Here is a 15,819-nt window from a genome sequence, read left to right as displayed (position 1 = left end):
ATCAAACACCTAGTCTGGACGGGTTAATCTAGTGACGTTCCGAACTAATCAGGTAAACGCTTTTGGGTATGTGTGGATGCTCCAAATATTCTTCAGCGTTTAGTGGTGACGTGAATGTGGCGGCTTTTCTTTGTGTACGACCTGCCAGTGTCCTCCCTTTGGCACCTGTGAGTTACTTCAGCCTAATTGAACTACTTTCCTCATCAGAATTCCTCAATTTCATATACCCTCCCCCTTCCTTGACATATTGATTCTTAACAGAGCAAGATTTGTTCGTGAACACTTGCTTCTCTCTTTGCCGCAGTATGAACGGTGGAATGTCAGCTTAGGGTCATGGTTGTGAGCAACATATAAGTAAGTACTCAGACATCCGATACTGAAGGGAAGCCAAAAATCTGAGGACAACAAAAATATCCCAGTAAGTACTTTGAACTTACGTTTCCTCTTAGCGCAGGACAAAGCCGAAGAAAAAGTATCAACGTCACTTTAACAATAACCAAGTGGCATTAAACTTTTACAAACTGAGGCATAATATGCATAAAGTACAAAGAGTGTACAGTTCCCACACCATTACCAGTGTACACCAACGTGAATAACTGATGGAGCAACCTGAATAACTAAGGTGTGGAAAATTACCAGAGCACAAAGGCTTCCTCATGACTCTTCCCATGCAAGAGCTCAGAGTAATCACGCACATACCCCTCCCAACCTCTCTGCCTGTTACTTACACATAAATCGGATCACAGGGCATGCACTGGGTTTGGGGGCCTGGAGGGGCATGGGTCTGACTTCTTTCACTCCACATTATGTCTATGAAATTTAACCCTATTTTTCACGTAGTTCTTTGTCTCTGTGTGTATTCCTTGTAAGAATATAACTCTCCATAGATTTCTACTGTTGGACATTTCAGTTGTTTCCAGTTGAGGATATTCTGAAAAGGTGTGAACATTTTTTTTTGACTTTTGGTGAACATACACATTTTTCTAGGGCACCTCATTCCAGCAGAATAATGCCAGTGTTGACTTTAAAAATAGTACTTTTGGGGGCTTCCCTGGTTGCGCATTGGTTAAGAGTCCGCCTGCGAAGGCAGGGGACACTGGGTCGAGCCCTGGTCCGGGAAGATCCCACGTGTTGAGAAGCAGCTAAGCCCGTGCAGCCCAGATACTGGGCCTACGCTCTAGAGCCCGTGAGCCACAACTACTGAGCCCTCATGCCACAACTACTGACACCTGCGCGCCGAGAGCACAGGCTCCGCAACAAGAGAAGACACCATGACGAAGAGTAGGCCCCAATCACTGCAACTAGAGAAAGCCCTCGCCCAGCAACGGAGACCCAACGCAGCCAAAAACAAAGAAGCAAAATAAATGTAAAAAATTTATAAATATAAAAATATATAAAAGTTGGGTTTTTTTTTGTTTTTTTCCAGCAAAAAGTGTTTATTCAGGAATAGCGGAAGAATTGCAATTCAGGACAAGCAAGCTATAGCAAAAGCCATAGGCAAGTCCCACAAACAAAGGACAGGAAGGAACCTTACTTTACAGAGAAAGAGGAGGAAGCTGAGGGAGGTTGTTGTGAACCCAAGCCCATTGGAGAAAAGTGAAAGTTCAGGGTGATGAAGGTTTCTCATTGCCAAGCTGCTGACTTCTTGCAGGAGATGCTACATACAAGTTTATCTGTTGGGGCCTGTAATCGATGATTCTTTCCTATTGATGTTCCTTCTGTTTGGGTCTGTAATTGACGATACTTCCTGTCTTTGGACTTGAGTGGTACCCCATGAGAGCTCCCACTTCTGGTCTCCTGACTTCATTTTAGTGACGTTTCCCTTTATTAGTTTTTCAAACCTGTCACAAGGAATTTTGAATTTTCTAGTTTAATCTATTTTAATGCTTTAGGAGACTTACTGCATCAAACTACTATCATTACAAACTGTGGCCCTAGCAACTTTCAAGTGTTCAGTAGCTACATGTGGCTGGTACCTATCATATTGGAGAGCACAGGTCAAAGGTGTTGCACGGCTAAAAGTACGATTTCTGGGACACAGCATATAACTGTGTATGTATGACCCTCAGTTGATGCTGCCAAACTTTTTTCCAACCTGTTGAACTTTTTTATACCCTTTCCAGAAATGAATAAGAATTTCCAGTGCTCTCCATCCTGTCAACATTTGCTTTTGTTTGTCCTTTTTTGTTAAAAGTAAGCTTTATTGAGGTGTAATTTCCATAGTAAAATCTGCCAACATTAGAGTATTCTCCATTCTTTTAAATGATATCATTTCTTTGCAAAGCTGGATTTTGGTGCTTGCTGTGATAAAAAGCAAGGGCCATGCAAAAAGTGAATGTGTAACGAGAAGCAAGGAGGCGCTTTGAGGTTTCAGAAGCTGTGCAGTGTGCAGCATTAAGGTTATGATTCTGCCGTGTCAGAGCAGTGAAAACAGAAGCCACTCTACTGAACTTTTGTCAAGAGAACACATAAGAATACCCACAGCACCAGCCGCAAACCTACAAAATGTAGAAATATATGTGAACCCAGAAAACAACAGCATTCCCCAACGAAAGTGCTGTTGTCAGCCAACCTATCAGGAAATTAGGGCAAAAGGGAAGACAAAGACAGAGAGAATTTCCAGGCAAACAAAGATGATTCGTTAATTAAATAAATTTACTGTTAGTCAAAGGATTAAAGTTAACCCTTGAACTTGTAATTTAAGCTGACATATGTTGGAACATGAGAATGTTGGAATCATATATTCGTATATATGGAATCACATATTAGATGACACCTAAAAATATTTACCAGAAATTGTAAGTGGCATAATTGAGTCGTCTGGTTTCTAGAATTACAAGTATTCATTCCTCTTTAAAGATATTAGTGTATTTAATGTACTTGACTAGTATATTTAATATACTTCAACAGATAAATTTAAATGATTAGACGTTGAAATCTTAGTGAATATGTTTGCTTATTTAACCGGTACAACCAGTATAAGAAATTGAGGAAGTCCAACTTAACTTAGATGTTCAAGACAAAATAAAGCCAAGACTTACATACCAGAATGTTATACCACCATTATTTTCTACATTATAAGATAATCTGAAAAAATATATATAGTTGTTTTTAGAGCAAAATTATTAAACCAATCTAAGTTTTGTGAATAACCTCGATAAAAACACACCACATGACATAAACATTTTAAATGCCATTATATATAAAATGTATAAATTATTTAAATTGCTAAAAAGTATTAAGGGTCACCTTTGTAATCAATTTCACTTCATTTCTCACTGTTCTTCCAAGTAATCAAGACCACTAATTTAATCTACAGCTAAATCTGTTATTGTTCCTTGTCACCAATTCAACAACAAAATTTTTCCTTATATAAATACCACATTGAAAGCATAAGTACTAATGTATTTTCCCCTGTAATTCTTAATTTTCTTAATTTATATTTATGTAAGTGATTATTACTATTCTGAAATTAATTGGGGAATTCATTTTTAATCAATATAAATTTTTAGACAACTGATTTGCCTATTCTCTCCCAAGGAAGAGAAAGTATATTGTTTTGTTTCTGAGAAAATATATTTAAAGGGAAAAAATTTCATCAAACTAGTGGGCATTATTCAACGTGAAAGCAGAGGCAACGGTATGTATTAACAGCAACTGACAGTGAGGGAAATAAAATGAAATAATTCAGCCACATTAGGTCCTTGAAGGAAGCTCATTAATGAAAATCGGAGTACTTCTGTGATATGCTTTTGAGCCTCCAGGGTATGTATCCATGCATGACATCATTGCTCGACATCCATCTGTACTAAGGACTGAACTGGCTTACATTTCTGGAAGGTTTAAATATTGACTTGTAGGGTTGTCACACGTGCTCATGTTGCTGACTTTGTTGCTTGTTTGTAATGATATAAATGTCTTTCCTCTGCTTCCTGTAGTCTGATTTAAGGGATCCCTAAAGGACATTTGTTTGAATTTTTTCAGTTATTCAGAGACTTGAGTATACCAATGAAAGAAATCTGCGTATTCCATGCTAAAAATTCAATATTCTTCCTGTATTACTCCCCTTTATTAATGTGGAGCTCCATATGAGGGAACCATTGCATATTAAGATCATCCTTATTGTAGCTCCTACACTTTTGCAGTTATTGACAAGGATTGCCTTGGCCCATGCGGTTTTTACCAAATAGAGGAAAGACAAGAGGTGCACAGCTTCTCACTGCTGTAGTGTCACATACCAGGAAATACCAGAATCCTCAGGACAAGTATCAGATAAGAAAGACTCATGGTCCAGATTAGCTGTCATCTTCTACCTAACAGGGAATAGATCCCTGTCAAACACCACCTAACAGGGATTATCCCCAGAAGTTCACTTCCTAAAATTAAAACCAGAATCCCGCACTGAGAGGAGAAATTAGTGAGGCACAAATGAGAGAGAGAGAGAGAGAGAAAGAATCCTTGTCCAGTAACCACACAGTACGAAAAAGCCAAAATACTCAATTTCTGCACATGAGATTTAACAGAACAGAGCAAACGTGAGCTAATAACTCTAAGGGTCCAGGACTGAAGCAGGAACCTGTAGGGGGGCAGGATTCTGTTGGCTCCCACGATGTGTCTTAGGTGGGCTAACTTTTACAGTCACAGCCAAAAAACTGACAAGGAATAACATAGAAACACTTATTCCCCTTTTTATACGAGGAATGACAGGCATTAGATTGTTTTCATCAAATTAAAAGTATAAGCAAAATTTATAAATATAAGAGAAAAGGGGAGAAGGAAAAAACCTCTGGGATCAGCGAGATTCTTCTCTTTGGATAAGTTGCTTGGCAGGACGTTATCAAAGAGGTCATTCTGGGCAGTCTTCTCTGGACCCTGTTGACTAGGTCAGCAGAGAAAACAATTCCAGTTCTTGGAGGATTTAAAAAATATTGAATGTTGAGCTTTCGAACATATGCAATAGAATATCTCTGTGGAATGCCCACAATGTCCCTCTGTTGTCCTTCCCCTTACTTATGTCGGGAGGGCACTTCTCCCTTTATTAGTTAGACTATCACAGAGAGATGCATACAAAGATTGCTGTGTTGGCAAGTAAATGAAGAAAGGGACATTGAAAGACCGGAAAATAAACTGGAATATGATTTAGTCCCAATTCTGTGGAAGGAAAATTTGAAGGATTTACCAACATTAGAAACACTAAAGGTAGCACTTGCACTTCCAGTTCCCTACGCTATGGAAACACCTGCACGAGTGGTCAGAGGTGTGTGTACGATAATGATGGTTGCAGCATATTCGTCATCGTGAAACCATGAAACCACGTAATACACAACCATGGAAGAAAGGCCTTTATCAGAAACAATGCAGAGGAGAATTATGATGATGGGTTCACTGCTGACATCATTCATAGAACAAGTACTAACGTTCACAGATGAAAAGTTTAAGACACATAAAATATGACTTTCTTGTCCAAGTCTATAGACTTGGCAGAATAAAGACTTTATCCCACCAGACCGTGGATTCCTGGATCTCTTTCAGGAGGTCGTAAGTTAGGCAAGTATAGAGTCCAATAGAGACGACAGACAATAGAGCTGGGAAGGGGAGTGTGGCCCAAGACTGGCAGCAGTCGTGAGGTGGACAGGACCCCGAACGCAGTTCGGTAAACTTTGTGGGAGCAGATGTACAGGTAATAATCAGCATGGATCACCAGGAATGGTAATCCACACGGAAAACGCTGAATGGGTTCTGAAACCTCTCCCACCGTCCTTGGGTGGGCTAGAACCACCAACTTTCAGGATTGACAGCCGAACGCGCTAACCCACTGCGCCACAGAGACAGCAGCACGTGACTCTTCTGGACGCTCTGTGGAGTAGACACTTACTAATTCCCAGGGTGTGCCACCTTTCTCGCAGGAAAATGGTACCACTTCCAAAGCCTCGGAAGAACGGACGGTTTAGAGCAGTTAATCACACTGGACCTGAGACTGGGTCAAGGTCAGGAAAAGACAACACTAAGCACTATTATCATAGGGCAGCCACCCTTGCAGACAATCGTGACAAGCACTTGAGAATACTCCCCCTGCCTTTGACGCATTCATTTCCCATCTGCTCCTCTCATCCTCCCACTCACTACAGGGAAGGATTCGTCACCTTTGTGTCCTGTCAGAACCCTTTATGCTCCCTGCAGGGCACAGAGATTCAGGCAACAGCCAAGGGGCAGCTGCACTTCCCCGAAGGGCCTTTCCCGAGGTAGGCGGTTCCAGCGCGCAGGCTGACCCAAGACCCCACTGCCCGCCAAGGCAACGGGGAGGAGACCGGAGGGCAGCCGGTGCGGGGGGATTCCTACTAGCACAGAACGTCTCCTGCCTGCACTTCGGGGGGAGCTGAATGAAACTCCTCCTGAAGCTTCTCTACAGCCTGAAGAGAACGGATTTCAGGTTCCTGAAAGGGCAAGGGGGCGTCCCCGCGAGGACAAAGGCTTCCCCTGGTCTTGGAGGACAAGTCCCGCAGAAGCTGGCTTTGAGAGACACGCCAAACGAAAGGAGCAATCTTGAGTGGAGATGTCTGCAAGGAACTCTCAAGTGGTGTCGCCATTCTTATATACGGAGAGAGAGTGAGAAACCCAACGTGAGAAAGTGTTTACTGTGCACTTACGTATAGAATATACGATGTTAATACTCTTGCAACATTTTTGTATGTTTCAAAGGGTTTGGGTTTTGGTTTTTAATGAACTTTTGGAACTCGAGTCCCCGATGCTCTTGGGATGAAAACTCTGTAAGTAAGTCTTCGGGTTTGTAACATGCAGGGAGAAAAGAGCCGAGGCGAGAGCTGGCCAGCCCAGGCTGTTCATTACATCTCACCTCCTCCAGCCTGCGCGATGTCAAGGACCCTGAGGCCGGGACTCACCGGCATTTGGGGACTCGGTGCAGAAGCTCTTCTGCATCTGAACCTTGAAGTAAAACACAGCTCTGGTCGGGGCAGGAAGAGGAAGATTCCTCCCAGTGGAGATGCTGAAAGGGAAAAAAAAGGGGGGGGGGGGGGGGGCGGGAAAAAGCTTCCCTGACCGGGAATCGAACCCGGGCCGCAGCGGTGAAAGCGCCGAATCCTAGCCACTAGACCACCAGGGAACCACTGAGAACCTCTGACTTAGAATCTCCAAATGAAAATTGTAAAAGTAAAGAGTACACTTCAGAGACCCGGAGAGCAGGAACGGAGATTTCCTAGAAGCCCAGGGCTCAATGCTGCTGTGCAAGGCTCCCAGCCCTTGCCCGCTGCTCATCACCCTTCACATCTGCAGTCCTGGGCGACGCTGTAGGCTCTGAGACAGGACACAAGGTCCGTCCTGGTCTAGCTTCAGTGCTGTGTGCTGCCGAGCCAAGGTCATGCTCTCTTTCTGAACCTCGGTTTTCTCTTGAGTCAGGTGCCAACTGCGATGTCAGCAGGTGATGGGCGGATCCGTCCACTTGCTGATGTCGGCCCTGGCCCCGGGGGCTCTCCTGGTTAACGGCACCGGTACGGGCTCCTTCCCCCTCCGCGACCAGCTCAGTTCGTGGAGCCTGACATTGTTCATTTCCGTGTCTTTGGCTCGAGTCCCCGGTGCACAGCTGGGTTCGGTCTCTTTTGTTCCGTCACGCAAATCAAACTGATGCGTAAGTGTGCCGAGGTGGGGGAAAGCCAAGTGTGAAGGGATGAACTTGTGTGAAGCCAAGCCAGGGATGAACTCCTTGGTTTCCAGAGACATAACTCGCGTGAACATGTGCAAGACATTTAGGCGCCTGCTTAGGAGGTGGGGGGATTTCCGGATGTAAAAATGAGCCGAAGTCAGCTTTGTCCTTTGCGCACTTGGGTCAGCTGGCTGTGGCCTGGACTCCGCAGTGACTCAGAGCGGAGAAAGGAGGGCTGGCTCCTAGCGCTGAGCAGGTTCTCAGGCAGCCACGGAACTCCTGGCCTGTACCTTGGGGATGGAAAATGCAGCTGCGCCCGCTGCCTCAGCCCCTGCCTTTCGCCCGTTTTGCTTTTTTGAAAAGGAAGGTAAAAGTTTCAGAAAGGAAGAATGTCTGTTTCCGCCCGGTTTCGAACCGGGGACCTTTCGCGTGTGAGGCGAACGCGATAACCGCTACACTACGGAAACACGGCAGGTGCTACAGCTTAGTGACACACTCCTGAAATCCGTAGGTCCTGCCACCACTATCCTAGTCGCCAACTTTTTAAACTGAAGAATGAACCTTGAAGCCCCAAGATCTCTCAGGCAAGGAGTCTGCGACTTCCGAGAGGCCCTGGTTTTAGGGTTCCGAGCCTGCCCCGAAGGGAGGACCCCCCGAGCCTCCCACAGTCGGCCTTTGGGCTCCCTCACGGACCGCAGAGTCCTCGGATCCACAGCTATGCCCCCGAGTGCAGGGGTCGCCCCCGCTGACTCCTCAGCTCCCAGAAGCCGCGGGAGCCGGGGGTTCGCGCAAGTGCCCTTTGGGTCTAAGGCGAAAAGGTAGAGAATTAGGTTCATTCCAGTGAGCTTCTCTCTCTCTGGAGCTGATCCTGTGGGTCCTAGCTGCATTTCTCCAAAGCCTTCAAACAGAATTCCTTTAATCCACACTTGACTTAGTCGTTGTCAGGGTAAATGCTAGCTTGCCACAAACACCCTGTCATAACTGAGGGAGGAAATCTACAACTTCCAGGTAAATTCTATTTTCTTCCTTTGATTTCTTCAAAGAACAACAACCAAAAAGAGAGGTCACTGGTACATACTTGCAACATATAAGTAAGTAGTCAGACATCCGATACCGAAGGGAAGCCAAAAATCTGAGGACAACAAAAATATCCCAGTAAGTACTCTGAACTTACTTTTCCTCCTAGCCCAGTACAAAGCCGAAGAAAAAGTATCAACATCACTTTAACAATAACCAAGTGGCATTAAACTTTTAAAAACTGAGGCATAATATGCATAAAGTACAAAGAGTGTACAGTTCCCACACCATTCCCAGTGTACACCAACGTGAATAACTGATGGAGCAACCTGAATAACTAAGGTGTGGAAAATTACGACCACAAAAGGCTTCCTCATGACTCTTCCCATGCAAGAGCTCAGAGTAATCACGCACATACCCCTCCCAACTTCTCTGCCTGTTACTTTCACATAAATTGGATCACAGGGCATGCACTGGGGCTGGGGGCCTGGAGGGGCATGGGTCTGACTTCTTTCACTCCACATTATGTCTATGAAATTTAATCCTATTTTTCACGTAGTTCTTTGTCTCTGTGTGTATTCCTTGTAAGAATATAACTCTCCATAGATTTCTACTGTTGGACATTTCAGTTGTTTCCAGCTGAGGATATTCTGAAAAGGTATGAACATTTTTTTTTTGACTTTTGGTGAACATACACATTTTTCTAGGGCACCCCATTGCAGCAGAATAATGCCAGTGTTGACTTTAAAAATAGTACTTTTGGGGACTCCCCTGGTTGCGCATTGGTTAAGAATCCGCCTGCCAAGGCAGGGGATACGGGGTCGAGCCCTGGTCCGGGAAGATCCCACGTGTTGTGGAGCAACTAAGCCCGTGCACCCCAGTCACTGAGCCTACGCTCTAGAGCCCGTGAGCCACAACTACTGAGCCCTCGTGCCACAACTACTGATGCCTGCGCGCCGAGATCCCATGCTCCGCAACAAAAGAAGCCACCACGATGAAGAGTAGGCCCCAAACACTGCAACTAGAGAAAGCCGTGGCCGAGCAATGGAGACCCAATGCGGCCAAAAACAAAGAAGCAAAATAAATGTAAAAACTTTATAAATATAAAAATATATAAAAGTTGGGATTTTTTTTTGTTTTTTTCTTGCAAAAAGGGTTATTCAGGAATAGCAGAAGAATTGCAATTCAGGACAAGCAAGCTATAGCAAAAGCCATAGGCAAGTCCTACAAATAAAAGACAGGAAGGAACGTTACTTAACAGAAAGAGGAGGAAGCTGAGGGAGGTTGTTTTGAAACCAAGCCCTTTGAAGAAAAGTGAAAGTTCAGGGTGATGAAGGTTTCTCATTGCCAAGTTGCTGGTTTCCTGCAGGAGATGCAACGTACATGTTTTTCTGTTGGGGCCTGTAATCGATGATTCTTTCCTATTGATGCTTCTTCTGTCTGGGTCTGTAACTGACGATACTTTCTGTCTTTGAACTTGAGTGGTACCCCGTGAGAGCTCCCACTTCTGGTCTCCCGACTTCATTTTAGTGACGTTTCCCTTTATTAGTTTTCAAACCTGTCACAAGGAATTTTGAATTTTCTAGTTTAATCTATTTTAATGCTTTAGGAGACTTACTACATCAAACTATTATCACTACAACCTGTGGCCCTAGCAACTTTCAAGTGTTCAATAGCCCTATGTGGCCTGTACCTATCATATTGGAGAGCACAGGTCAAAGGTGTAGCACAGCTACCAGTACGATTTCTGGGACACAGCATATACCTGTGTATGTATGACCCTCAGTTGATGCTGCCAAATTTTTTTCCAACCTGTTGAACTTTTTTATACCCTTTCCAGAAATGAATAAGAATTTCCAGCGCTCTCCATCCTGTCAACATTTGGTTTTGTTTGTCCTTTTATGTTAAAAGTAAGCTTTATTGAGGTGTAATTTACATAGTAAAATCTGCCAACATTAGATTAGTCTACATGCTTTTCAATGATATCATTTCTGTGCAAAGCTGGATTTTGGTGCTTGCTGTGATAAAAAGCAAGGGCCATGCAAAAAATGAATGTGTAACGAGAAGCAAGGAGGCGCTTTGAGAAGGTTTCAGAAGCTGTGCAGTGTGCATTAAGGTTATGATTCTGCCGTGTCAGAGCAGTGAAAACACAAGCCACTCTACTGAACTTTTGTCAAGGGAACACATAAGAATAGCCACAGCACCAGCCGCAAACCTACAAAATATAGAAATATACGTGAACCCAGAAAACAACAGCATTCCCCAACGAAAGCGCTGTTGTCAGCCAACCTATCAGGAAATCAGGGCAAACGGGAAGGACAAAGACAGAGAGAATTTTCAGGCAACCAAAGATGATTCATTAATCAAATCAAGTTAATGTTAGTCAAAGATTTAAATTTAACTCTAGATGTTGAATTTGTAATTTAAGCTGACACATGATGGAACGTGAGAATGTTGGAATCATATATTCGTATATATGGAATCACATATTAGATGACACCTAAAAATATTTACCAGAAATTGTAAGTGGCATAATTGGGTCGTCTGGTTTCTAGAATTACAAGTAGTCATTCCTCTTTAAAGGTATTAGTATATTTAATGTACTTGACTAGTATATTTAATATACTTCAACACATAAATTTAAATGATTTTTTTAATGACATTGAAATCTTCCTGAATATGTTTCCTTATTTAACTGGTACAACCAGTATAAGAAATTTAAGAAGTCCAACTTAACTCAGATGTTGAAGCCAAAATAAAGCCAAGACTTACATACCAGAATATTATACCACCATTATTTTCTACATTTTAAGATAATCTGAAAAAATATATATAGTCATTTGTAGACCAAAATTATTAAACCAATCTAAGTTTTCTGAGTAACCTCGATAAAAACACACCACATGACATAAACATTTTAAATGTCATTATAAATAAAACGTATAAATTATTTAAATTGCTTAAAAGTATTAACGGTTGTCTTTGTAATCAATTTCATTTCATTTCTCACTGTTCTTCCAAGTAATCAAGACCATTAATTTAATCTACAGCTAAATCTGTTATAGTTCCTTGTCACCAATTCAACAAAATTTTTCCTCATATAAATACCACATTGAGGGCTTCCCTGGTGGCGCAGTTGTTGAGAGTCCGCCTGCCGATGCAGGGGACGCGGGTTCGTGCCCCGGTCCGGGAGGATCCCATATGCCGCGGAGCGGCTGGGCCCGTGAGCCATGGCCGCTGAGCCTGCGCGTCCGGAGCCTGTGCTCCACAACGGGAGAGGCCACAGCAGTGAGAGGCCCGCGTAACGCTAAAAGAAAAAAAAAAAAAAAAAAAAAAAAAAAAAAATAAATAAATAAATACCACATTGAAAGCATAAGTAGTAATGCGTTTTTCCCAGAAGTTCTTAATTTTCTTATTTTATATTTACATAAGTGATTATTACTTTTCTGAAATTAATTGGGAAATTAATTTTTAATTAATTTAAAGTTTTAGAGGCCAAATTTGTCTATTCTATCCCAAGGAAGAGAAAGTATATTGTTTTGTTTCTGAGAAAATATATTTAAAGGGAAAAAAATTCATCAAACTAGTGCGCATTATTTAAGGTGAAAGCAGAGGCAACGATGTGTATTAACAGCAACTAACAGTGAGGGAAACAAAATGAAATAAGTGAGCCAAATTAGGTCATTGAAGGAAGCTCATTCATGAAAATCGGAGTACTTGTGTGATATGCTTTTGAGTTTCCAGGGTATGTATCTGTGCATGACGTCATTGCTCCTCATCCATCTGTATTAAGGACTGAACTGGCTTACAGTTCTGGAAGGTTTAAATCTTGACTTGTAGGGTTGCCACAAGTGCTCATGTTGCTGACTTGGTTGCTTGTTTGTAATGATATAAATGTCTTTCCTCTGCTTCCTGTAGTCTGATGTAAGCAATCCCTAAAGGACATTTGTTTGAATTTTTTCAGTTATTTAGAAACTTGAGTATACCAATGAAAAGAAATCTGCGTATTCCATGCTAAAAATTCAATATTCTTCCTGTATTAATCCCCTTATTCCTGTGAAGCTCCTTATGAGGGAACCATTGCATATTAAGATCATCCTTATTGTACCTACTACACTTTTGCCGTTATTGACAAGGATTGCCTTGACCCACGCGGTTTTTCCCAAATAGTGGAAAGACAAGAGGTGGACAGCTTCTCACTGCTGCGGTGTCACATAGCAGGAAATACCAGAATCCTCAGGACAGGCATCAGACAAAAAAGACTCATGGTCCAGATTAGCTGTCATCTTCTACCTAACAGCGAATGGATCCCTGTCAACCACCATCAAACAGGGATTATCCCCAGAAGTTCACTTCCTAAAATTAAAACCAGAATCCCGCACTGAGAGGAGAAATTAGTGATGCACAAATGAGACGGAGAGAGAGAAAATCCTTGTCCAGAAAGCACACAGTATGAAAAAGCCAAAATGCTCAATTTCTGCACATGAGATTTAACAGAACAGAGAAAACATGAGCTAGTAACTCTAAGGGTCCAGGTCTGAAGCAGGAACCTGTGGGGGGGCAGGATTCTGTTGGCTCCCACGATGTGTCTTAGATGGGCTAAGTTTCATAGTCACAGCCAAAAAACACAGAAACAAACAAACAAACAAAAAACTGACAAGGAATAACATAGAAACACTTATTCCCATGCTAATTTCCCATTTTATAGGAGGAAGGACAGGCATTCGATTGTTTTCATCAAATTAAAAGTATAAGCAAATTTTATAAATAAAAGAGAAAAGGGGAGAAGGGAAAAACCTCTGGGATCAGCGAGATTCTTCTCTTTGGATAAGTTGCTTGGCAGGACGTTACCAAAGAGGTCATTCTGGGCAGTCTTCTCTGGACCCTGTTGACTAGGTCAGCAGAGAAAACAATTCCAGTTCTTGGAGGATTTAAAAAATATTGAATGTTGAGCTTTCGAACATATGCAATAGAATATCTCTGTGGAATGCCCACAATGTCCCTCTGTTGTCCTTCCCCTTACTTATGTCGGGAGGGCACTGCTCCCTTTATTAGTTAGACTATCATAGAGAGATGTATACAAAGATTGCTGTGTTGGCAAGTAAATGAAGAAAGGGACATTGAAAGACTGGAAAATAAAATGGCATATGCTTCAGTCCCACTTCTGTGGGAGGAAAATCTGAAGGATTTACCAACATTAGAAGCATAGAAACACTAAAGGTAGCACTTGCACTTCCAGTTCCCTACGCTATGGAAACACCTGCACGAGTGGTCAGAGGTGTGTGTACGATAATGACGGTTGCAGCATATTCGTCATCGTGAAACCATGAAACCAAGTAATACACAACCATGGAAGAAAGGCCTTTATCAGAAACAATGCAGAGGAGAATTATGATGATGGGTTCACTGCTGACATCATTCATAGAACAAGTACTAACGTTCACAGATGAAAAGTTTAAGACACATAAAATATGACTTTCTTGTCCAAGTCTATAGACTTGGCAGAATAAAGACTTTATCCCACCGGACCGTGGCTTCCTGGATCTCTTTCAGGAGGTCGTGAGTTAGGCAAGTATGGAGTCCAGTAGAGACGATAGACAATAGAGCTGGGAAGGGGAGTGTGGCCCAAGACTGGCAGCAGTGGTGAGGTGGACAGGACCCCGAACACAGTTCGGTAAACTTTGTGGGAGCAGATGTACAGGTAATAATCAGCATGGAACGCCTGGAATGGTATTCAGCACCGAAAACCCTGGATGGGTTCTGGGGAAAAAAAAAAAAGAAAAGAAAACTCTCCCACCGTCCCTGGGTGGGCTCGAACCACCAACCTTTCGGTTAACAGCCGAACGCGCTAACCGATTGCGCCACAGAGACTACAGCACGTGCCTTTTCTGGACTCTCTTTGCAGTAGACACTTACTAATTCTCAGCATGTGCCGCCTGTCCCGCAGGAGAACGGTGCCAGTTCGAAAGCCTCGGAGAAACGGAAAGTTTAGAGCGATGAATGATGTTCTTTATCCTGTTTGAAACTGGTGCCTTAGGTGCCTTATCCGAAACTAAAAGGGCAGCAGAATGGCCTGACCCCGCCTTGCCCCTCACTCGTCTCAGATGCCAGCGCCCCCGGAGACACCCGGAGCCCGGCCCGGGACCCTCCGGGCCTGAACCGAATGGGGTCCAAGGATAGCTGAACTCCCGGTGGGCATCCATGACGGCTCTTCCTGTTTCCTCGCCGACACCCAATGAATGAGACTTTGCCCACCCTTCCGAGAGGCCTCCGGGGGCCGGTGTGGTGTTTTGGTTTCCTGTGTCCGTCACGCGATTTCCACAACGGCAGCAGTCGCCGTGATGGTCGCCCCTGCGTCCCCACGCCCAGAACAGGGTCTGGCACTCAGCAGGACGCTCCGGGTTTCCCGGCCATTCTGTGATCCCTCAACGTCCTTTCCACGGATTTCTTTTCTTCCTGTATCAGCCAGAGACCCCTTGTGGTCCTTGCACTCATAAACCTTGACTGACCTTGAAGTTCTCCTGGAGGAGCGCTTCGTGTTGTTTGTTGCCGCTCAGCTTCTTGATTTTCCAGAAGGAAGTTTCATCTTCTCCTCAGCCCGGTGCTGTGAACTTCCTCCTGGTAACAAGGGCCTCCTTCCTCCTTGAGTCAACTCTTGTCCAGTCCCTGGGACGTCTCCCAGCAACACTGGGCATCTTACTGACTCTGTTTTTTGGCCGACAGCTCTTTTCTTTTAATGCGAATTTTTCTGTTCTGTGTATTGGATAAGGGGAGAAATGGCTTTGGGAGAAAATGAAGAAGTAAAGGGGAAATGAAATAACGCAGATTATTATTTTGAGACATAGTGTGGATTTATACCTATTACACATGTAAATATTTAGTGTGGTGGTATTTTGTGTACATAAATACTGTATACACTGTCAGACAACTCGGATGCACATGCTCTATGACCCAGCAATGAGTGCTCTTGGGTACCTGGGTATGTGTACACTTCTTTTAAGCCAACTTCTGGGTCATGATATATTAAGAAATTGGAATGAAACTGACTTGCCCAAGCTGTGAGGAAAGAGTCTGTGACTGCCGAAGTGTCATAGCGCTGCCTTGTGGCCTCCACAGCACGTCGTTGATTTTGAGTCACCCCAGGT

General features: G+C 43.4%; 3 non-coding genes across 3 annotated transcripts; all 3 read right to left on the bottom strand.

Moving 5' to 3' along the window:
* Nucleotides 1-7,048: 7,048 nt before the first annotated feature.
* Nucleotides 7,049-7,120, bottom strand: TRNAE-UUC. The gene has a single exon. It is a non-coding gene; the product is annotated as a tRNA-Glu (tRNA).
* A 931-nt stretch (nucleotides 7,121-8,051) lies between these two features.
* TRNAV-CAC lies at nucleotides 8,052-8,124 on the bottom strand. Its single transcript has one exon. It is a non-coding gene; the product is annotated as a tRNA-Val (tRNA).
* A 6,347-nt stretch (nucleotides 8,125-14,471) lies between these two features.
* On the bottom strand, nucleotides 14,472-14,545 carry TRNAN-GUU. Its single transcript has one exon. It is a non-coding gene; the product is annotated as a tRNA-Asn (tRNA).
* Nucleotides 14,546-15,819: the final 1,274 nt, after the last annotated feature.

Source organism: Phocoena sinus, chromosome 1 (assembly GCF_008692025.1).
Source record: "Phocoena sinus isolate mPhoSin1 chromosome 1, mPhoSin1.pri, whole genome shotgun sequence".
In the NCBI taxonomy this organism is placed as follows: domain Eukaryota; kingdom Metazoa; phylum Chordata; class Mammalia; order Artiodactyla; family Phocoenidae; genus Phocoena; species Phocoena sinus.
Note: the sequence above shows the minus strand (reverse complement) of the source record. Positions and strands in the feature narration are given on the sequence as shown.